At 41.7% G+C, this 23461-nt stretch overlaps 1 protein-coding gene across 31 annotated transcripts in view; it reads right to left on the bottom strand.

Moving 5' to 3' along the window:
* The window catches only part of CLASP1 (cytoplasmic linker associated protein 1), a 264666-nt gene extending 241205 nt beyond the window's left edge, over window positions 1-23461 (bottom strand). For 24 of the 31 annotated variants that reach the window (XM_067025828.1, XM_067025838.1, XM_067025833.1 and 21 more), the window contains exon 1: window positions 22440-22524. The gene's annotated coding sequence lies outside the window, so the exon portion shown is untranslated. Of the gene's footprint in view, window positions 1-13903; window positions 14048-15056; window positions 15134-22439; window positions 22525-23008 lie in introns of those variants that run through there. The other 7 variants (XM_067025831.1, XM_067025829.1, XM_067025845.1 and 4 more) reach the window with 2 other exon arrangements.

Genomic DNA, 23461 nt, shown 5'->3' with positions numbered 1-23461 from the left:
TGCCTAATCTAAGGTCATGAAGATTTGCATCTACATTTTCTTCTAAGAGTTTTACTGTTTCAGATCTTTCATTCTGGTCTATGATTGAGTTCATTTATATATGTAAGTGAGGAAAGGGTCCAAATTCATTCTTTTGCATGTGGATATCAACTTGTCCCAGCACCATTTGTTGAAAAGACTATTCCTCACTGAATTGTCTTTGCACTCTTGTTGAAAATCAATTGACTATAAATGTAAGGATTTATTTCTGGACTTACATTCTGTTCCACTGATATGTATGTCTGCCCTAACCTTTATGCCAGTACCAGACTGTCCTGATTACTGTAGCTTTGTAGTAAAGTATTAAAGTATTAAAGTCCTCCAACTTTGTTCTTCCTTTTTGAGATTGTTTTGACTATTCAGGGTCCCTTGTATTTCCATATGAATATGAAGATCAGCTTGTCAACTTCTGCAGAACAGACAGCTGGGATTTTAATGGGGAGTATGTTGAATCAATTTGGGGAAAAGTGCCATCTTAACAATACTAGGTCATTCGATCCAAGTACATAGGATGTCTTTCTATTTATTTAGATCTTTAATTTCTTTCAGTGATGTTGTATAGTTTCAGAATGTAAGTTTTACACTTCTTCGTTAACTTTATTCTAAGTTTTCTATTCTTTTTGATGCTTTTATGAATGGAATTGTTTTCTTAGTTTCATCTTTGGATTATTCATTGCCAATGTATAGGAATACAACGGATTTTTTTATATTGATCTTGTATCCTAAAACCTAGCTGAACTTATTTATTAGCTCTAATTGTTTTTATTTATTTGTTTGTTTGTTTGTTTTGGGGTGTGTTGGGTCTTCGTTTCTGTGCAAGGGCTTTCTCTAGTTGCGGCGAGCAGGGGCCACTCTTCATCACAGTACGCAGGCCTCTCACTGTCGCGGCCTCTCTTGTTGCGGAGCACAGGCTCTAGACGCGCAGGCTCAGTAGTTGTGGCTCACGGGCCTACTTGCTCCACAGCATGTGGGATCTTCCCAGACCAGGGCTCAAACCCGTGTCCCCTGCGTTGGCAGGTAGATTCTCAACCACTGTGCCATCAGGGAAGCCCGGCTCTATTTTATAGTGGATTCCTTAGGATGTTCTATATACAAGATCACATCATTTGCAAATAGATTGTTTTACTTCTTTTCCAATTTAGATGCCTTTTATTTCATTTTCTTGCCTAACTGCCCCAGCTAGAAGCTCCAGTACAATGTTGAATAGAAGTGACATAAAAGGACATCTTTGTCCTGTTCCTGATCTTGGGAAAAATTCAATTTTTTATCACTAAGTATGGCAGCTGCTGTGGGTTTTCATCAATGGCCTTTATCCCATGAGAAGTTCCCTTCTATTCCTAGTTTGTTGTGTTTTTACCATCTAAAATGCTTCTCCTGCAGCTATTGAGATAATGTGTTTTTTGTCCTTTACTATTATTATGGTTACACTGATTTCCAGCTGTTAAACCAACCTTGCATTCCAGGGATAAATCCTAATTGGTCATAGTGTATAATCCTTCTGATCTGGTGCTGGACTCAGTTTGCCAGTATTTTGTTGAGAATTTTTTTTTGCATCTATATTCATAAAGGATACTGGTCTGTAATTTTCTCTTCCTATGACGTCTTTGTATGGTTTGGTTAACAGAGTAATAACATCCTCAAATGATGAACCAGGAAGCACCCCAACCTCCTCTTTATTTTGAAAGAGTTTGCAAAGAATTTGCGTTTGGTATATTTGGTAGAATCACCAAATGTAAAGTCATCTGAGTTGGAGCTCTTTGTGAGATGTTTCTTAATTGTTAATTAAATCTCTTTACTTGCTATTGGACTATTCAGATGCTTTATTTTTTCTTGAGTCGATCTCAGTAATGCCATTCTAGGAATGCATACACTTTATCTAGGTTGTCTAATTTGTTGGCATATAATTGTTCCTAGTATTCTCTCATATTCCTTTTTATTTCTGTAAGGTGAGTAGTAATGGCCTCTCTTTCATACCTGATTTTATTAATTTGAGTCTTGTCCTTGCTTTTCAGACTTAGCTTGACTAGCTTAAGGTTTGTCAATTTTGTTGATCTTTTCAATTTTCAATCTGTTGATTTTTGCTTTTTTCTCTATTTCATTTATTTCTAATTTAGTATTCATTTTTTCTTCCTTCTGCTTGCTTTTAGATTAGTTTGCTCTCTTACCAGTTTCTTAAGATGGAAGTTTAGATTACTGATTTAAGATCTTTCTTTTTTCATATAAGCATTTATAGCTATAAATTTCCCTCTGAGCACTGCTTTTACTGCATCCCCAAGGTTATGGTACGTTGTTTAATTTTGTGCATGGAGCATAGCAGGTGCTAAATATTTATTGTTGAACAATGAATGAATGGCAGGGTTCTTTTAATTGTGGAAAAACATACATAAAATTTACTATTTTAACCACTTTTAAGTGTACAGCTCAGTGGCATTAAGTACATTCACATTATTGTGCAACCATTACCCCCATGTTATGTTGTGTTTCTGTTTTCAGTCATCTCAGACTATTTTCTAATTTTCCTTGTGCTTTCCTCTTTTACCCATTAGTGACTTAGGAGTGTGTTGGTTAATTTCCACATATTTATGAATCTCCCAATTTCCCTCTGTTACTGATATCTAATTTTATTCCATTGTGGTCAGAGCACACTCTGAATCATTTCCATCCTTTTAAATTTATTGAGTCTTGTTTTATGGTATAACATATAATCTATCCTGGAGAATGTTTCACATGCTCTTGAGAACAATGTGTATTCACTGTTATTGGCTGTGCTTTCTATAGATATCTGTCCCTTAATGATTTAAAAGAGTCTATCTGCAACTAGATCACATTTAAGAAAAAAATTGCCAGTTATGGACATCTTAAATTTTTCATATTATCCCCCACTTTTATAGTGACTACTTATTCCATATATATATTTATACATGTATATAAATAAAAATCAGGTCTCCCCTTTAAAAATAAAAATCTCAGTTTCTAGCACCATATTAAGGGCTGGTTTCTAAGAGTGAAACTACTAAAAAGGTAAGCAGAAAAGAGCATATATACCCACACGAGAGATTTTCTAACAGGTTTCTGACACATAAAATCTCCAGACTTAGGTAAATAAGAAGAGAGCAGAACATCTGATATGTCATTTGATAGCATGACAGCTGACATGGCTATCCCAAATTTCCCAAGGGAGCTGGGTTACACCCAGTGGAAAAAAAGAAAACCTTATTAAGTACGGGTTATTCAATGTGAAGACAGAAGGTGTAAGAAGCTTGGGATATAAAAGGACAGAGTTTTTCTCTTTTACTGAATAAAGAAGTCAAGCTAAGAAGTACTGCAGCAGTGGTTTAAAATTTGGGTTTCATTTCAGCAATTTAAAATAAGCATAGGTTCTTCACATTTGAAATAGCGCTTTCCAATGCACTAAGTGATTATAAAAATGCCACCTTCTTTATTCCCCAACAAAACTTCTGTAAGATCGTTACTATCATCCCTATTTCACAGATTGAGAAGCAAAGTACTTCCAGGGTCACACAACAAGTATGAAACAGAATCAATATTTGAACCTGGGCTTCTAATTCCAAATCCAGGGCTATTTCCACCAAGTCACAGCTGCTGCTTCTCACCAAGAATACACACAAGTCTCAGTACTTTAGACCTGAGTATATATAACTTAGGAAAAAGACCTACACTGGAAGGATATATCCACCACACTTAATGTTCCCAAAATAAGAGCAGAAGAGCCTGAACAGAGAGAAGACACAACCTGTCCTTGCACAGCACACATACTAAGCAGGGGTTCCAGAAACAAGGAACAAAGGAAGAGGAAGAACCATATGCACCCCAAGAAGTAAACCTAGGAGAGCAATCAACAATCGTTAGCTCAGAGAGCTCAGTATTTCCCACAGATACCAAAGGGCTGATCAAAAATAGGAAAGGGAGAGAAGAAAAAGGGTAACATATAACCATTGGAGGAAACTAGGTGAATGGTGAAGAGAAACTCTCTGTACTATTTTTGCCTCTTCTTGTGAATCTATAATTATGCCAAAATGAAAAGAGGAAAAAAGTGAAAAGATGTACATGATGTGGACAGGCTCTTGGTCCTAGTTTCCTAAAGTTCCTTAAATACCTAATGTGCCAGCCAATCTGTCAACGAATTCCAGGTCCACTGGGGAGGGAAAGACAAGTGAAGGATCTATTCCAACAGTACATCAAGGTACTTTCCTGGAAGATTAGCTACTTTTCTGATGACTCCTTAGTAGACAGAGAGAAAGGAAAGACTACAAGGATGAAATAAACATAAGGTCACCCCTGGGTAAAGCTCTGTCTTAGGCATGCACTGCCATGAAAACACATGCTCTGCTACTGTCTCTCACGCCCAAATCATTTCCCTTGCTTCTATTCCTTGCTCCAGAGAGATTCAGACTGAAGACACAGAATCTGATGGACTGGAAACACTGAAAACACAACTTCACATACGGCTTCCTACCTACCCACCATTCAACCAGATTTCAAGCATATAGACTTTAAATCTGTACTCTACTAAGCTTACACGTAACAGCTAGGGAAATTTTGCTATATTCCTCAGATCAACTATAACAGAACACTGCTATTACTACAATAGCCTTTTTACATTCATATTTTATGGATTCAAGAAAAAAAATCCAAAAGAAAAGCACAAAAAGAGATCAGTGCCTTGCCTATATTAGTATGTACGGAACTGTACATACAGATGCTCGATTTCCAAACTGAGTTGTGACTACCTCAATATTTTTCCAACACTGACTTATTCCTACTCATTACTAACATGGTTTTCTTTAAAATGCCTAAAAACCTAACTCTAGTCCTACTTTTAAACAAAAAAAAATCACTTAAGAATGTAATTGAGGACTTCCCTGGTGGTGCAGTGGTTAAGAATCCACCTGCCAATGCAGGGGACACAGGTTTGAGCCCTGGTCTAGGAAGATCCCACATGCCACAGAGCAACTAAGCCCATGTGCCACACTAGTAAGTCTGCACTCTAAAGCCCGCGAGCCACAACTACTGAGCCCGCAACTACTGATGTGCCACAACTACTGATGCCCACGCACCTAGAGCTTGTGCTCCACAACAAGAGAAGTCACCGCAATGAGAAGCCCATGCACTGCAACAAAGAGCAGCCAGCCCCCGCTCACCGCAACTAGAGTAAGCCCGCGTGCAGCAACAAAGACCCAACGCAGCCAAAAATTAATTAATTTTTAAAAAAAGAATGTAATTGAATATAATCAAATACACATTTTAATACACTGCTGATGAGAATAAAATTTGTAACTATCTAGGGCAATTTGGAAACCTCTATCAATAACCTTTAAATATGTCTTGATCCAACAGGTCCAAATCTAAGAATTCATCTAAGGAAATAATTTGTTAAGTATTCTAAAATGTATATATCAAGTTGTTCACTGCAGCTGTTCGTGAAAAAGACTTTTTAATGAAAATAAATGTTCAAGAACAGGAAATTCGGAAAGAAATTACAGTACATCCAAACAGCATACCACTCAATCACTGAAAACCAAAGTAAAGGGCTTCCCAGGTGGCGCAGTGGTTGAGAATCCGCCTGCCAATGCAGGGGACACGGGTTCGTGCCCCGGTCCGGGAAGATCCCACATGCCGTGCAGCAGCTGGGCCCGTGAGCCATGGCTGCTGAGCCTGCGCTCCGCAACGGGAGAGGCCACAACAGTGAGAGGCCCGCATACCGCACCAAAAAAAAAAAAAAAAGAAAGAAAACCAAAGTAAAAATGTGTTCTTATTGCCCTGGAAAAATATTTACAATCAGTTTAATGAAAAAAGCAAACTAGAAAACTCCATGTTTCTGATGTCCTTTTTGTTTGTAAAATAAAAAGTAGTCACTTATATTCTTGGTACATAGAAAAAGTATGGAAAGAAACATACCAAAGCATTAACATTCCATTTTCTACAATGAAAATGTACTATTTATATAATTTTTAAAAATACATGTTAAACCCAGAAATAAACCCACACACCTATAGTTAATTAATCTTCGACAAAAGAGGTAAGAATATACAGTGGAGAAAAGACAGTCTCTTCAGCAAGTGGTGCTGGGAAAGCTGGACAATCGCATGTAAATCAGTGAAGTTAGAACACTCTCTCATACCATACACACAAACTAAAAACGGATTAGAGACTTAAATATAAGACGTGACAACATAAAACTCCTTGAAGAGAACATGGCAAAACGTTTTCTGACATAAATCGTAGCAGTGTTTTCTTAGGTCAGGCTTCCAAGACAACAGAAATAAAAACAAAAATAAACAAATGGGACCTAATAAAACTTACAAGCTTTTGCACAGCAAGGAAACCATAAACAAAATGAAAAGACAACCTACAGAATGCGAGGAAATATCTGCAAACAATACGACCAAAAAGGGGTTAACATCCAAAATATACAAACAGCTCTTACAACTCAATAATAAAAAAACAAACAACCCAATCAAAAAACAGCTAAAAGACCTAGAGACATTTCTCCAAAGAAAACATAAAGATGGCCAATAGGCACATGAAAAGATGCTCAATATCGCTAATTATTAGAGAAATGCAAATCAAAACTACAATGAGGTATCACCTCACACCGCTCAGAATGACCATCATCAAAAAGTGTACAAGGGCTTCCCTGGTGGCGCAGTGGTTGAGAGTCCGCCTGCCGATGCAGGGGACGAGGGTTCGTGCCCCGGTCCGGGAAGATCCCACGTTCCGCGGAGCGGCTGGGCCCGTGAGCCGTGGCCGCTGAGCCTGCGCGTCCGGAGCCTGTGCTCCGCAACGGGAGAGGCCACAACAGTGAGAGGCCCGCGTACCGCAAAAAAGAAAAAAAAAAAAAAAAAGTGTACAAATAATAAATGCTGGAGAGGGTGTGGAGAAAATGGAACCCTCTTACAGTGCTGCTGGAAATGTAAACTGGTGCAGCCACTGTGGAAAACAGTATGGACGTTCCTTAAAAAACTAAAAATAGAGTTAACCATATGATCCAGCAATCCCACTCCTGGGCATATATTCAGAAAAGACAAAAACTCTAATTTGAAAAGATACATGCACCCCAATGTTCACAGCAGCACTGTTTAAAATAGACAAGGTGTGGAAGCAACCTAAATGTCCATTGACAGATGAATGGATATGTGGTACATATATACAATGAAATACTACTCAGCCAAAAAAAGAATGAAATAATGCCATTTGCAGCAACATGGATGTACCTAGACATTCTCATACTAATTGAAGTAAGTCAGACAAAGAAAGACGAATATCATGATATCACTTATATGCGGAATCTAAAATATGACACAAATGAACTTATTTACAAAACAGAAACAGACTCACAGACATAGAAAACAAACTTACGGTTACCAAAGGGGAAAGGGGGTGGGGGAGGGATGAATTAGGAGTTTGGGATTAACAGATACACACTACTATATATGAAATAAACAATAAGGACCTACTGCATAGCACAGGGAACTATATTAAATAGCCTGTAATAAACCATAATGAAAAGAATATGAAAAATATATGTGTAACTGAGTCACTTTGCTGTACACCAGAAACTAACACAACACTGTAAATCAACTATACTTCGATAAAAAATTTAAAAAGAAAAAAAAGTTTAAAATAACAGTGTATAACTGATTCACTTTGTTATAAAGCAGAAACACACCATTGTAAAGCAATTATACTCCAATAAAGATGTTAAAAAAATAAAAAATAACAGTGGTCCTAACAGAGCAATGCTGCCAGCCTGCACACGCACAGGTTATCTGGAAGACCAGTCAAGAAGCTAGAAGCAGCATCTGCCTCTGGGAATGGGATGTGGAAGAATGATAAAAAGGGTGGAGGAAGGCTTACATTTCATTCTCTATCCTTGGGCACCTTTTAAACTTTTTTAACCATGTACATACAGTATCTAGTCAAAGGAAATATATATTTCAAAACATTAAGATGCTCATATTCTTTCTAGTATAAGCATATTGCGTCCAATAAATACCAAAAAGTTATTTGTAAAGTCAAAAAGAACCATAATCCTGAAGCCACAGACATCATCAGTTACTACAGAGAACCGAAAAACATTTAAAAAGCTAGTTATTCAGCAAATTGTCCATCTCTAGTATACTCATCTCTAGCAGGCAGCACTGGTAACACCTATAGGGAAGCAAAGCGTATTTCTGAAGCTCTTCTAGCCATGGAATTCCTGCAAAATCAAAGACAGGCAAAAAACAAAAACACACAAGTAATGAGAAGAAAAGTGCTCAATTAGTTTTTGATCACTGAACTATAGCCATGTTTTAATTCAAAAATAACACAAGACAGTCATACACGTCTACAAAATTACTTTTAGGTCATACGCTTCTATAAAATTACATTTTTAAGTGTACTAACTATAGGATTCTCTTATCGATGGCCGGGTTTTGTTAAAACCTCTAAGATGGGTAATTCAGCAATATCTCTCAAAAGTTTAATGACACATACATTCAACCCAAAATGTCGACTTACAGGAACTCATTCATACACATGCAAAATAAATTATTATAGGATTATTCTTTATAGCATAGTTTTATAAATGCAAAAGACTGGAAAAAACTAAATGTTCCTTAGTAGAGGGCTGGGTAAATTATGGTATGCCATACAATGGCATACTTTTCAGCCATACTCTTCATTTTCAAAAAACTATGAAGAAGCCTTTAATGTATTGATACTGACATAGACTGAATTCCAAGATATATTAAGTAAAAACAAAAAAAGCAAAAACCATGGGCTTCCCTGGTGGCACAGTGGTTGAGAGTCTGCCTGCCGGTTCAGGGGACACGGGTTCGTGCCCCGGTCCGGGAAGATCCCACATGCCACGGAGCGGCTGGGCCCGTGAGCCATGGCCGCTGAGCCTGCGCGTCCGGAGCCTGTGCTCTGCGGCGGGAGAGGCCACAACAGTGAGAGGCCCGCGTACCGGAAAAAAAAAAAAAAAAAAAATTTAATGCATTTAACTAGCAGTTCTATCTCTCCTTTCTAGGTAACTTAAACAAGATGAAAGTCACCTTCAGGTCCACAAGAATACCCCTGAGGTATGCTTTAAAAAAATTTTTACAGCCAATAATGCATGTAATAAGCTTGTGACTACAATAAAAATTACATAAGTTTAATAATGCCATAACTATCCATATGCAATCTCAATAGCAACCAATTTCCCAAAAGCATAATGTCTAACCCCACCCGCAAAATTCCAAAACGGAATGAATAATCAGTTGATGATTGCAGTAAAATAGAAGAATCCAGATTTTATTAAGACCCAGGGTTCTCTGTGAGAGGTTAGTTTCAGCCTTCTCCCAGCTAGGGTGCTTTCTTGGCCACTTCACAACATTAGACCGTGGGGTTAACATGGCCAAGAGTCAGGCTCCTTGTCCCCTGTCACAGCTCAGTCTCCAGCCAACACAGCTCTCTCATAAATGGAAGGCAACAGCCAGGCCCCAGAGTGTGGACCTGTTCAGGGCTTCACATCCTTCTGATGAAAACAGGAAGGGACACATCCTTCCCCACTGCCAGATGAGAACCCTTCCCGCCTCAGCCTTCCACACTGAACTCAGCTCACTCACCAGGGGACTCCTTGCTTGTCCCACTTCCTTGGGGGAAGAGCTCTCCAGGAACAGGGCTGACAGCCCTGCTCTCTGTCCTCAGGCACAACAGTAAAGTTTGTTGAAGATTCTCATCAGAGTACATAGTGCATTCTCTACTAATCACCCAGATACACCCCCGAAAAACTCTCTCATTTTAACGGCAGTGGTTTCCCTTAAGGGCCTTCAGTGTTTTGGGTCCATTTCTCATGAACACCTATGTACACACTTTGTGTCCCCTCCGGTCACCCACGCCACCCCAAAACAGATCTAGCGAGCAAATGACTATAAGGTATGCTTCACCTTCCAGGGCTTAGCCACGCTTTCATGGTTCCACAAAACCATTACTACACAATTTGGCTAAATACTGTTACACTGTCTAAACAAATGCTTCTGTGGCAATTTCCAAAATCTACTCCAAATTCTGAAGTGAATGAGAGTTAAGAAAAGCTTTTCCCATCGTGTTCCCTTTATAGACGCAGTCACAGGCCACTGGCAATGGCTACCAACAGGAGAGTTCAATCAGCAACAGGCTGAAGTAGCACCCCATCAGCCTGCATCACGAGCGTGGCAGGAGAGCATTTCTTCTTAAAGGGCCACCCTCCTCAGAATGGGATCCAATGTCTGGAGGGCGATCTATTAAGTGATAAAAATACTTCTTAAAGTCAAACTTTTTAGACAAAGATATAGCCTTAGATTTAGATACATACCAGGCCCAAATTCTCCATAAATAAGGCCAGAGGTAGCAAAAGAAAATAGCATCTCTCCTTCCGACCTGCCCCCCTCCCACATGAATAACCAGTATCTCATGATAAGTGCTTATAACAAGATGCTAAGGAATACCTACTTAGGAGTCAAAACCTACTGGAAAACAAAACACCAAAGGCCAACCTTTAAAATGAGCCTTCCCCTCCCTGATATCTGGATGGCAGATTACAAAATGGACTCCCAAGGGAGGTCTGATCACTTAGGACAAGTAACATTAGATCCTACTGAACACTAAAGAGTGTGATGGAGGGAAATCTGATAATATGGACCCAGAGAGAAAGATAAGATACTTGTCCACTAGTTAACTTTTCAGATTTCTAGGCAAAAGAAGATTTTCTAATGATACTTAATTCTCTCATTAGAAAAGTAATATACACTCATTGTATACAAATTCAAAATAATTTTTGAAATTAAAAGCATTTGTCGGGACTTCCCTGGTGGCTCAGGGGTTAAGAATCCGCCTGCCAATGCCGGGGACATGGGTTTGAGCCCTGGTCTGGGAAGATCCCACATGCCGCGGAGCAACTAAGCCCATGCACGACAACTACTGAGCCTGTGCTCTAGAGCCCTCAAGCCACAACTACTGAGCCCGCGTGCTACAACTACTGCAGCCCCCCCGTGCTCTAGAGCCTGTGCTCTGCAACAGTGAGAAGCCACCACAATGAGAAGCCCGCGCACTGCAACAAAGAGTAGCCCCCGCTCGCCGCAACTAGAGAAAGCCCACGCGCAGCAACGAAGACCCAACGCAGCCAAAAATAAATAAATAAATTTATTTTTTTAAAAAGAGCATCTGTCAAAAATGAAAAGGCAGGGTCCAGATATACAAAATCACACCTAAAATGAGTAAAATTCCCAATTTAAAATGCATCATAATCTTAAATAATAAGTTAAAAATGTTTTAATCATCCATGAAATGAACACCATATTATGCAGCCTAACTGACATTTATCCATATAGCTAATGTCACATACAAAAAAATTCCTAAGGCATTTGAAAGGCCCAATACTATTATTAATCCCCACATTTGGGAAAATGACTTAAAAGGACCTGAACTTAAAATCTTAAAGAACTTTATAATATACTGATCATTATTCTTTTAAGAATAATTTTCTGGGAATTCCCTGGCGGTCCAGTAGTTAAGACTTGGCCCTTTCACTGCCGTGGGCCCTGGCTCAGTCCCTGGTTGGGGAACTAAGATCTCACAAGCGGCATGGTACAGCCCCACCTGCCCCAAAAAATGAATAATTTTCTGCAATTACCCAAATATATTCACAAAGATCTATGTTTAGCTTCACAATTCAGTCAATAGACGTTAAGCACGTCACTTACACAGTACTGGGCTGGGCACTAGAGTGAATGGGGGACAAAAGAAGGTTGGAAATTGAAAAACAGAGATATATAGTCTACTCTGAAGGTCCTTATAATCTAGATCCGAACACAGGAGACTTAAAAGTAACTATGCAAAATCTAAAGAAAGGGAACTCACATTTACTAAGTGTATCTTACAGGTCAAGTAGCAAAGCTGCAATACGCACGCAACATCCAGGAATCCTGTCTCCAGGGAAGAAAACAAGGCAGGGTGGGAGGGTGTTGAAGTTGAGGAGGGCTGGTGGTGAAGTCAAAAACCCAAAGCAAAACATAAACGCCAACTGAGTGACACAGAAGATGAGTACAGTCCTCATTAGTCTTCCACAAATGGTGCTGGGACAACTGGATATCCACATGCAAAACAACGAAGTTAGAGCCCTTTCTCACACTATTTATACAAACTAACTCAAAATGGGTCAACAACCTCAATGGAAGAACTAGATCTGTAAAACTCTAAGAAGAAAACACGAGAGTAGATCGCCAAGACCTTAGATTTGGCAATAGATTCTTAGATATGACACTAAAAGCATAAACAGCAAAAGAAAAAATACATTAATTGGACTTCATCAAAATTAAAAACTTTTGTGCAGATACGTTATCAAGAAAGTGAAAAGACAACCTACAGAATGAATGGGAGAAAATACCTGCAAATCATATATCTGATAAGAGTTTAATATTCAGAATATGTAAGAACTCCTAAAACTCAAAAACAAAAAGACACACAATCCAATTTAAAAATGGGCAAAGGGGTTTCCCTGGTGGCGCAGTGGTTGAGAGTCCACTTGCCAATGCAGGGGACGTGGGTTCGTGCCCCGGTCCGGGAAGATCCCACGTGCCGTGGAGCTGCTAGGCCCATGAGCCATGGCCACTGAGCCTGAGCGTTCGGAGCCTGTGCTCTGCAACGGGAGAGGCCACAACAGTGAGAGGCCCACATACTGCAAAATTTTTTTTTTTAATGGGCAAAGGACAACAACAAGGTCCTACTGTATTGCATAGGGAACTATATTCAATATCTTGTAATAAGTGATAATGGAAAAGAATATGAAAAAATATATATGTATAACTGAATCACTTTGCTGTATACCAGAAACTAACACAACATTGTAAATTAACTATACTTCAATCTAAAAAAATAAAATGGGCAAAGGACTTGCACAGATACATGGATATTTCTCCAAAGAAGATATACAAATAGCCAATGAGAACAAGAAAAGATGCTCAACATCTTAGTCATTAGAGAAATGCAAATCAAAACCACAGTGAGATACTACCTCACATCTACTCGGATGGCTATAATTTTAAAAAACAAAGAGAAGATAACAAGTGTTGACAAGGATGTGGAGAAACTGAAACCCTTGTACGATGCTGTTGGGAATGTAAAAATGTACAGCCACTGTGGAAAAAGTCTGGCAGTTCCTCAAAAAGCTAAACATGGAATTACCACATGATCCAGTAATTCTATTCCTAGGTATATACCTAGAATTGAAAAAAAGACTCAAACAGAAATTTGTAAACCAACATACATTACAGCATTAGTCACAACAGTCAGAAAGTAGAAACAACCCAAGTTCCATCAGCAGATAAAGGATAAATAAAATGTACAATATCCATACAACAGAATATTATTCAGCAATTAAAAAGGAATAACATTCTGACACAGGCTACAACATAAATGAACCTTGAAAACATTATGAAATAAACCAGTCATAAAAGGACATATATTATTCCATTTATATGAAATATCTAGACTAGGCAAATTCATAGAACTAGAAGATTAGAAGTTACCAGGGGCTGAGGAAGAGGGACGAACAGGGATTTGCTGCCTAATAATTACAGAGTTTCTGTCTGGGGTGATGGCAAAGAGTTGGAAGCAGATTGTGGTGACTGTTACCCAATGTGAATGTCATTAATGCCACTGAATTACATACTTAAAAATGGTTACAATGGCATATTTTATATTATATATATTTTACTACAATAAAAAGAAAAAAAAACAGTTTCTATAAAGTCTTTAGGAGTCTGGATTGCCCAGGGGTAGATTTCAAATCAGGGACTCAAATCCAAAATGGACTGTAGGTCCCCCAGATCCGACTAACCCTCATGGAAACCTTAGTGGGAAACTTGCATCTCTACATTCTTCCTGACCAGTGAAGAGGCCTCTCCAGATGCTGCCGGGTGCTGGAAGCAGACTTTCCCCCAAGGCAGCCCACTGACCTTCCATGCAGGAAGAATAACCTGTGCTGGAAAAAAACAGAGATAAGTGGAAAGGAAGCTGAAGAATCCAAGAGCCAAACTCTGCTACCCTGCAGCTGTGTGACCATGGACACATTACTCAAGTGCTCTAACGAAGCTTCAGCTTCCTCTAGTCATGAAATGAAAACAGCATCTACCTTTAAATGTTGCCCTAAGACCTGACAAAAGTACTCCTACAGCACCCAGCCTAGTGCCTGGCAGATGGTGGGTGCTCAGTCTATGATGGCTGTTGCTATTGGGACGAGAGGTCTGTTTGTCACCCCAGAGGCAACCAAAGGCTGAGCAGGACATGGCTTGGATGTGGAGAACTCTATGACTTAACCAGAACTTAAATAAAACGCAGACTTCAGAGAAGGAGCTGTTTCTATGCAGCTCAAACTCTTAGAAAGACTGGCTTATTGTTCACAGAATGAACCCAGCTACTCCACGTTAGGAAGGGCGCGGCTACACAATTCACTCTCTCTGTACAACAGGCCTCTGTTCACAACAGAGCCCTGCCTTTACCAGCAGGAGAGACGTGCTCCGTGGAGGAGCGGAGCAGGAAATCAGCTAGGAGGTGGACCTGAGGCACCTCTCCAACGTTGGGTGGCCTCAGAATCACGTGGGAAATCTGTTAGACACAGATGCCTCGCCCCCACCGCCCCCACTGCTAGACACTCTGATTACTAAATATTTCAGGCAGGGCCCTGGGGCACAACTGTGTAAAGAAACAGTTGAAAGGGGAAGGCAGGAGATGTTACAAGACTACCTTCTGATGTTGGCAAACAGACCAGTCTGCCCCACAAAGTAAAACCTGCGTTTTCCTCCATACCTGTAGAAAACGCACTAGCTTTAGCAATGCAGAGGTATCACCTGCAGGTGATATCCAATTCAACCTGCATGTTCCATACCTCTCACAGGAACAAAAAAAAAACAAGAAAAAATGACTTAAATCATATTACCAGAAGTTGGTAAAATTTTTGTCAAACACCCTTAAATTGCTTAGGAAATTATTACCTTGTTCAACTTTTTGGTCAGCAATCAGGCAATATGTATCCAAAAGTCACCCAATATTCTCATTTCTTAAAATTGACCTGAAAGAAACAACATAAAAGCAGCAAACTACAGGCAAAAAAAAAAAAAAAAAAAAAAAAAGCCACCGTTGTAGTATATATAATACCAAAAAAACAATAAAAGATAACGTGCCTGTCAAGGATCCTAATTTACCAAAATTTCCCATTATCAACTCAAATACGACAACACTATTAAAAATTTAAATGATGTGTACTAGGTCGCTACACAGAAACTATTCAAAAAACACGCAAGACCTAAAATTACTTACAAAAAAGCATGGACATATGGACAGCTTTAAAGAGCGACGCATTAAACAAAACCCTTGTGAGGGAGGGGTGGGTGAAGGGCATCAAAAGGTACAAACTTCCAATTATAAATAAATAAGTCCTGGGTTATAATGCACAGCATGATGACCATAGTTAATAGAACTGCGCTGCATATTTGAAAGGTGCTAAGAGAGTAAATCTTAGAAGTTCTCATCACAAGGAAAAAAATTCTATAACTCTGTAGGGATCTTGACACCACAACGAAGAGTAGCCCCCGCTCGCTGCAACTAGAGAAAGCCGGCGTGTAGCAACGAAGACCCAACGCAGCCAAAAATAAATAAATAAACAAATAAATAAAAACTATGGCTGCCCAGACCCCACACAGACTGAACTAACCAAAATCTCTGGGTGGCTGGGGATAAATAAGACCAGGCCATTTCTATTTTAAGAAACTCTCCAAGACGGGCTTCCCTGGTGGCGCAGTGGTTGAGAGTCCACCTGCTGATGCAGGGGACGCGGGTTCGTGCCCCGGTCCGGGAAGATCCGCGGCTGGTTCCGTGAGCCATGGCCGCTGAGCCTGCGCGTCCGGAGCCTGTGCTCCGCAAGAGGAGAGGCCACAACAGTGAGAGGCCCGCGTACCGAAAAAAAAACAAAAAAAAGAAGCTCTCCAAGAGATTCTGGTGACCTGATTACTGCTATTATTATTATTACGTTGTTATTCATATTAACTGTCACCATGAATACATGACAGGAATTCCATATACCCACTCAGTATACACCAGTTCTCAGCATCTTACATATATTATCTCACTTAATCCCCACACAGTCCTATAAGTAGATACTACTATTAACATTGCCCTCCCTCCACCCTCCTTTTATAGAGGTAATCACTGAAATACAAAGAGATGATTTCACCGGCCCATGGCCCAAAGTCACAGGGCTAGTAAGTGGCAGAGCCAGAAAGCACAACAAAGTTTGAAAACCCTTGATACAGTTTCCTAACCTACAAGGATCTTGACTTACTGTGGTGATGACTTCACAATATACAAAAATATTGAATCATTACGTTGCAAACCTGGGAACTAATATACTGTTGTATGTCAATTCTACCTCAATAAATACAAAAAAAGGGACTTCCCTGGTGAACGGTGGTTAAGAATCCACCTGCCAATGCAGAGGACACGGGTTCGAGCCCTGGTCCAGGAGGATCCCACATGCCACGGTGCAACTAAGCCTGTGCGCCACAACTACTGAGCCCGCTCCTCTCTAGAGCCCACAAGCCACAACGACTGAAGCCTGCGCACCTAGAGCCCGTGCTTCTGCAACAAGAGAAGCCACTGCAGTGAGAAGCCCGCGCACCACAACAACAACACACAACACAACGAAGAGTAGCCCCCGCTCGCTGCAACTAGAGAAAAGCCCGCATGCAGCAACGAAGACCCAACGCAACCAAAAGTATAAAATTAAAAAGTTTTAATTTTTAAAAAAGCGAGTCACATGAATGTTTAAAAATACATAAATAAATACCCAAAAAAGACTTTGGCTAAAAAGAAAAGACAAGACCTTGTGTTAGGACAGCCTGGCATGGGTTTTCCCCCTCTGGCCTCTCAACTTTTTATATTATTGCCGTATCACTGTAATGGGACTCTAAGTAAATTTAACTGATTCTGCTTGGAAAGTTAACTGGACAACCATTCTAGAGAGCTGGAAAGTGGATTCACTGACCTCAGCCATCCTGAACAAAGATAAACACACCCAAATGTGCCATGGTAACAAGATGGCCACGAGGCCAGTTCTAGGCTTTTTTTCATAAAAAGATAAATCTTAACAGATATGGTAACTATTTTTTTATTTGAATTTTATTTTATTTTTTACACAGCAGGTTCTCATTAGTCACCTATCCTATACATAGTAGTGTCTACATGTCAATCCCAGTCTCCCAGTTCATCCCACCACCACCTGCTGCCCCCAGTTATGGTAACTATTAAACCTAAATTTACATTTTTTAAAAAGCAAGTATAAACACACTAAAAGAAAGGAGGAAATCTGGTTTGGCAGCTATTCATGTGGCAAAAGATCAGAGGACTTCAGAACCACAACTTCAATATACGGTAACAAATCATGTAGCTAGGAGACAATTTACATGAAAACAACATTAGGCGAGAAACAGAAGGCCCAGTTCTCATCCTAGTTCTATCATGTACTGGGATTTAATTTGCAGGTCTTGGGTTCTCATCTGTAAATTGATAGGATAATGATGGTATCTTCTCTGCCTACCTCACAGGATTTTGAAGGAAACAAAGATTATGAATGTACAAGTGCTTTGAAAATCCAGGGTTTGTTCCCTTGAATCTGACTATTAGTATTATAAAGATGTTCATATACATGCAGCTACAAACAAGGGTAACCGTGTTTAGGAGGTACACTCCAAACCAATAATAAGCGGATATGCCTCCCAAGGGGCCCAGGGTCTGGGGCTAGGCCTGTCCCTTTATCCGGATGTTCAAATCTTTCAGGAGAATTTATTCGTCTACTTCTCGGCCATTTATTTTAATTCGTAAAAGCAAATGTAATCACTGACAAAATTAATACAGAATGCAGGATTCTCAAACTGGGTTTTTAAGAATTACCTGGGCATTGTTAAAACTATGGCTGCCCACAGGCTTCCCTGGTGGCACACTGGTTAAGAATCCGCCTGCCAATGCAGGGGACACGGGTTCAAGCCCTGGTCCGGGAAGATCCCACATGCCACGGAGCAACTAAGCCCATGCGTCACAACTACTGAGCCCACACGCCTAGAGCCCGCAAACCACAACTACTGAAGCCCGTGCGCCTAGAGCCCGTGCTCAACAAGAGAAGCCACCGCAATGAGAAGCCTGCGCACCTCAACGAAGAGTAGCCCCCACTCGCCGCAACTAGAGAAAGCCCGCGCGCAGCAACAGAGACCCAACACAGCCAAAAATAAATAAATAAACAAATAAATAAAAACTATGGCTGCCCAGACCCCACACAGACTGAACTAACCAAAATCTCTGGGTGGCTGGGGATAAATAAGACCAGGCCATTTCTATTTTAAGGAACTCTCCAAGACGGGCTTCCCTGGTGGCGCAGTGGTTGAGAGTCCACCTGCTGATGCAGGGGACACGGAAGATCCCACGTGCCGCGGAGCGGCTGGTTCCGTGAGCCATGGCCGCTGAGCCTGCGCGTCTGGAGCCTGTGCTCCGCAAGAGGAGAGGCCACAACAGTGAGAGGCCCGCGTACCGAAAAAAAAACAAAAAAAAGAAGCTCTCCAAGAGATTCTGGTGACCTGATTACTGCTATTATTATTACGTTGTTATTCATATTAACTGCCACCATGAATACATGACAGGAATTCCATATACCCACTCAGTATACACCAGTTCTCAGCATCTTACATATATTATCTCACTTAATCCCCACACAGTCCTATAAGTAGATACTATTATTAACATTGCCCTCCCTCCACCCTCCTTTTATAGAGGTAATCACTGAAATACAAAGAGATGATTTCACTGGCCCATGGCCCAAAGTCACAGGGCTAGTAAGTGGCAGAGCCAGAAAGCACAACAAAGTTTGAAAATCCTTGATACAGTTTCCTAACCTACAACAATAACTGTATACTCTGGTCAGTATAAATAAATTCTGCTTTATTTCCAACATTGCATTTAAAGGACCCTAACAAAACCAAGTTGTCTCAAGAGAGCGTGGTGAAATGGGGTTAAACCATGAGGGGACAAAGGGTCTAGGGCTGTTTACATACTTCAGCATCACCAGCACCAATTCGTAACCGTTTTGTCTGTCTTCTCTATTAGACTGGGAGTGAGCCCTTGAAGTGCGGGGACCGGGTATGTCTTTTCAACTGTATCCTCGTGGTACCTGGTATCTAACTAAAGAAAGGGTTTAATAAATTAATCAATAAATCTAGAGAAGGCCTGATGACTGTCCTGGGAAATGAAAGGCTCTTTCATAGAAAAGAAACAGACGTGATTCATGTTGCTTCCGGGGCTACAACTAAGATCAACAGGTAAAAGGGGAGGGGCAGTTTTGGAGACAGTCTAAAATACCTTTCTAGCAACCAAGACCTGTCCAGAGACAGGAAAGCGTGCCTGCATTTTCTGGCTAAAGACCAAAATATCGTAGATAAAAGGCAGGATGTGGGACTATGGGGCCTCTAAGAGCTCTTCCAAGGCTCAAATTCTGTTACTCTAAGTTACGATACATTCCTTTATTCCTTCACACATTCTACAGTGACTAGTTACACCAGTGCCGTTGTCCAAGCACAGAGGCTACCACAAAGTGTTCTACAAACTCCCAGAACCCTCAAGATCTAGAGAAAAGTAAATCACCGGAGTGAATCTTCCAAGGAGGAAGATAATGGATACAACAGGGACCAGCAAGGAGGCAGGAGAATTCCTGGCAAGAAACAAGAGAAAAGTCAACAAAGGTGTTATGGAAGCAATGCTGCCGTTTGAACACATCTGAGCTACGTTTTTAGGGATCCTTGTGGGGAAATGGACTGCAGCTTCCGTAAGAATATGGGGAGGAAATGCATTCAGCATGGCAGTAATGGTCTGCACATAAGGGAGGCGGGAAAGCCCTAGGGTGAGGAAGACCCGCCTAGAACTACTCAGGAAATTCTGGTGCTAAAATGAAAAGGCTTTCAGAGGTCAGTCAGCCAAACACACACACTCTTTATGGATGCCGACCTGGTTGCACTGGGTAAAGAAAGCTTAGTTTACTTTCTTAAATTACATTTCACAAACCAAAGACTGAATCATCAGTGATTCTGTCTTTAAACATTTGTTAGTTTCTGTTACTGTCTATTGTTTCCACTATTTGACAACCAGACTTGCAGTTATTAAAACTCTTATCAAAACTCAGCTCTGAGCATAACATTTACGATCCCTTAAATGATTATAACATTTACCAACAGTACTATGAAATAAAAAGTATTATCTACCAATCTAAAAAGCTACAACTTTATAAGTAGAAGACTGTTAAGAATAAATGGAGTCTGAAAAAATTAATTTATGTCTCAGGTCCAAAAAACTCTCACCCAATTTATAAACTGTGAGATTAAGCCACCTAAAAAAAAGAGAATTAACAAAGGACTGAAGGAAAAAAATCGAAATCCCAGACCAATGAACAAAATATAACACATCTGAATGATAAACTTAATGGTCTTCTGGCCATTCATTTCTCAACATCCCTGTCAAACTATTTTAAGGATCTGAAATCTTGCTCTATAAAAAGCAAGGTCCCATCATCTGAACTACACTTAAGAGATTCTATCACAGTAGTTACTGAAGCATAAAAAACCAAGCTTCAGATTTTTGCTTCCTGTTAGTACAAAAAAATGCTTACCTCTTTTACGTAAAGTTGAGTCTGTGGCCAAAATCCTGGCACACTAGGAGATCAAGGTTTTCAGTTCTAACACTGATTTAAGGTGCGAAGGCCTTTTCCCTACTTTACCACTTAAATTGTGACATGGAGATAAAATATATGACACCTCCACCACCAACAGTCTCTTCAAAGGATTTCTGACTCCGCTTAACCTGAGCTGGGAGAATATAAAACTATGGCTGAAAACTTCTCAACAAAAATTAAAACTTTAGCAATCTGAAACTGCTACACGTTAGCTGATAAACTATGAATTACAGAAACTGAGATCTGAGTAACAATTGCCAAAAAAGGTGCAATTTTACACAATCTTACAAAAATAGATAAGCAAACAGCCCACCAAAATTTAAATCTTGCTTAGCAAATGGAGAAGATAAATAATGTCCAGTAACTCTGGAACACTGTGGTGTAATTTTTCTTATCTATATGGCCTCTGCAGCAATGTTACTATTCTCCACCGCTCCCTTTGCTTTGGATGAGCAAAGGCAGCCCCCGGTCCAGGATTCCGCATATCATGAGCACGGCAAATGTCACAATAATAGTAATAAAAGCAACAATTTCTAAAGCCATCATTTATACCGGACTCTGGTCCCCGAATAGGGTGCAAGGCACATGGCAGCAGGCAACTATTTCTCACTTCTGATTCTTCTGCATCACTGCCTCCCAAAGGACTACAGAATCTAAAGTTCTGGACACCACATCTACAAATCAAAGTACCATGTTTAAAGAGCTCACAGGTTCTACGGATGGTCAGCAGTTAATGAACGAACCCCAAGACAGAGAAACTCACCCAGATGCAACAAAACACGCTTTAAGGCTCCATCTAATTTTTGTTTTTAATTTTTGGAGTAAACACAAGTATTTTAAAAAATTATGTAATAAGTGTGACTCTGGAAAACCCCAGACTCATCCGAGCGGCTCGGAAAACGGGAAAGCAAAATGCGATTAGCTCCATTGTAGCCAACCAGGCTAACGTGCAAGAGCACACACTCCTCTCCGTCAGAGCGTCCCTGCCAATACCGAAGAACAACAAAGGCAAGTTGAGGAGGCTGCACAAGGCTTAACTCAGCACTTGTCCGCTTTTCCAGCCTCCGAAGAAGCTCGCTGCGGGCCCAGGGACCGCGGGCTCCCTGCGCATCCGGCCCGGCCAGCGCTCGGCTTTGTCTGTCCCGCCTGGACCCGTTCCCCCCCGGATCTTCCTCCACACCCATCACTCGCCCGTGACTATAGTTGTGGTGGGTTTCTCCCCCTCGCCCCCTCCCCTCGCGAGCCCCGCTCTTTTCAAACGCGGCTTCGCCCACCCGGCCTGGGAGACTCGGGTCGGGAAGGGGGCCCGGGGTGGGGTCCGGGAGAGGAGAAGAGAGGGGGACACACAAAGCCGGGCTCACCCCACAGCCGCCCCCCTCCCTCTGCAAAGCAGCCTGGGATCAGCGACCTGCGGGCTGGATAAACAGCCCTCCCCTCCCGCTCCCCGACCGGCTTCCACCTAAGGGCCGCCCCCTCCCCCCAAAGTGCACCCAAGAGCGGGTGACAGCGCTGGACCTCGCCCCCACCCAGCCTTGGCGCCCACCACCGCGAGGGGGGGCTGGGGCCTGGAAGGGCTGGGGTCTACACATCCTCGCCCTAACCGAGGACTTACAGCCGTATTAGTCGCTCCTGTTGGCCCTGCGGACCAGACGGCCGCCGCCTTCTCCTCCACCCCAATGAGGTTAAGCGCCTGGTGCGGGGATTAAAAAAAAAAAAAAAAAAAAAAAAAAAAAATTAGAAGCCCAGAGCGCCTGCGCAGTGCTGTCTCTCTTTTTTTTCTCCTTACCGCCACAACCTGGCTAGACCATAGAGAGTGTAAACCGAGACCAGAGAGGCGCCTGCTTCTCTATGGTAACGCCCGCGCGCAGGCGCTGCCCTGGCTGTGCCGGGCTTCGGGACCTGCAAGTCCCAGGAGCTTTTGCCTCCTTGGAGAACGTCAATTGGCCTTGATGGGGACCCGTAGGGAAAAGTTCTTTAAGGAAAGGGGGGCCAGAATGGAGTTGGGCCCCCCCGAGGAGTTGCGGCAAAACTCAGGCAAGACGGGGAGGGTCGGATCTAAGCGGCCATACCAGCAGGGCACCAGAAAGCAGGGAGCGTAGAGCTCAGGAGGAACCAAGAAAGTCTGGGTAAAAGTCGTCCGGCCGGAACTTCCTCCGGTGGGGGCGGGGGTGTATCTAATACCTGAAGGAACCTTTCTCTTCTGGGTTACGCGCGTCGCGGCCCGGCCGGGAGTCCGGAACGAAGGAAATTGTGCCCTGCGACTTCCCGTACCTCGGCTCCTCTTTCCCCGCTCGGGGAGGCGCGGGCGCTGGAGCCGGAAGCACACCTTTTTAACGGTTCTTTTCCCTTTTTGAAGCCGAGCCAGCCCCGTGGAGGCCTCGGAGACTCTTGAGACTTTCTTCCTCGAGCAGCTGCACAGATGAGGCTGCTTGTGTCCCCCCGTCGCGTTGCTCTTGGAAGACGTGCGGGAGAGTGTCTCGGAGGGTTAAAAGCTGTGCAAGTTACAGGGCTCCCTTTGAGGACCCCGGAGGCCCCACAGTCGTTCCGCCTCGGGCTCCTGCGCTCGCGAGTAATTTGACGTTGAAAGCTTTCGTGAGATTACACACTGCTCTGTGGAAACCACTCTTAAAGTGT

Source organism: Kogia breviceps, chromosome 2, assembly GCF_026419965.1.
Source record: "Kogia breviceps isolate mKogBre1 chromosome 2, mKogBre1 haplotype 1, whole genome shotgun sequence".
NCBI lineage: Eukaryota > Metazoa > Chordata > Mammalia > Artiodactyla > Physeteridae > Kogia > Kogia breviceps.
Note: the sequence above shows the minus strand (reverse complement) of the source record. Positions and strands in the feature narration are given on the sequence as shown.